The following is a 1780-nucleotide window of genomic DNA, read 5'->3' on the forward strand; positions in this document are numbered from 1 at the left end:
ATTTTCACTCAGCTCTCCTGACATGCCAACCCTCTGTTTCTTACTCTCCTGCTTTCCATCATTTTGTCTCTCCATGCTTCATTCTGGACATTTTCTTTTCACCAGTTCATAAATTCAATAATTACCTTTTCAGGTTAATTTAATCCATTATTTTAAAATTTATTTATGTATTTATTTTGAGAGAGAGAAAGAGAGGGAGAGAGAGAATCCCAAGCAGGCTCCACACTGTCAGCCCAGAACCCAACACAGAGCTCTAACTCACGAACCACGAGATTGTGTGAGCTGAAGTCAAGAGTTGGATGCTCAATCAACTGAGCCACCCCGGTGCCCCTAATTTAATCTACTATTAAACACATCCATTGAGTTTTAAAAACAGGCTTTTATATTTTTCAGTTCTGGAATATTCTTTTTAAAAAAATAGTTCTCCTCTGCCAAAATTCTCCATATGAATTTTGGTCATCTTAAACATACATGCATCAATATCTTAAAGTTCATGTCCAGTAACTCTTATTTCTGTAGTCTCTCTAAGTCTGTTTCTATTGCCTACCTTTTCTCTTAGTATTTTTTCGTCTTGTGTGCTTGTTATTTCTTATTGTGTGCTGAACATTAGTTTTGAAAAATTGTTTGCTGAAAGAATTTGAGGACTAGAACAATATAGGACGTATGCTTGCTTCTGCTATGCATGGAGGATTGCCAGCACGGAGAGTTACCTAATCCAGTTCAACATCAAGAGAGCTTCGAGCTGAATTGCTGCCTCTTTGAGAGCAATCTACTGCTGTTCAGTTTGCTTCTAGGGTGCAGCCTTTCCATGACCCCAACCTAAAAGGAAGTGGGTTCATCAGGCCACCCCTGTACACAAGCTCACTCCTATGTTTAGTGAGCTCTGCACTCTGCTCCTGGTACACAATGCCTGACAAATGTGCTGCTCAGCCTTTCACCTGGCTTCTCTAGGGTCAACACACCCTCCCAGAGGAGGAGTGGCCCAGCTACCTACCCCTCTGGGCCTCTGGTTTGTCTTCTAGATCTTTCCTGTAATTCTTTGTGACCTTGTTAGTTCACCATCAAGACCTAACAATGCCTTCAAGATAAGTTTTTAAAAGATTTTATCTCCTTTTAATATTTGTTCTCATCAAGAGGGATGTTCTAAATTAGTGGATTCCCATCACTGGGAGGAAGAAGTCCTCTTCAGCAAAGGGGCTCTGCCCACCATGTCACTCTTTAACATTTAATATCAGGCATTGTCCAGTAACAGGAGTTGTATCTGAGAATGCCTTTGATGGAGAGAGAGAGATGAAGATGGAGAGAGAGAGAGAGAGAGAGAGAGAGAGACTGAGAGAGAGAGACTGAGAGAGAAGCATTCAATATAGTAGCACAAGAGTTCGGGCTAATTTTGGACCACAGGCAGCCTCCATTTGAAGCCCTTTGTTTCAGAGATTGGCTTCAGCAAGATATTTTGCTCTTATATTTAATTTTAAAAAGGCTCTTAATACTTTAAATCCCATAAGGTCCTTTCAAAACAAATCATGTCTATATAGATACATTTCTTTGGAAGTTATGAAAATATATTTAAAATATCTCCTAAAAGAAAAATACATTCCACACCCTAAAACATATTTTAGATTTAGATTTCCCAACTCAGGCAGTTTGGAAAATAACTGGAAAATATTTTTGTGACTCAAAGAAGTTCTTCTGAGCTCCCCTTCATTACCTGACTCATTTATTAAAAATGCATCATTGGACTTTCACTGTTTTTCTATGCTAGGGCCCCAAACATTGGGAG

The sequence above is a fragment of the Crocuta crocuta genome, unplaced genomic scaffold, assembly GCF_008692635.1.
Source record: "Crocuta crocuta isolate KB4526 unplaced genomic scaffold, BGI_CrCroc_1.0 scaffold172, whole genome shotgun sequence".
NCBI lineage: Eukaryota > Metazoa > Chordata > Mammalia > Carnivora > Hyaenidae > Crocuta > Crocuta crocuta.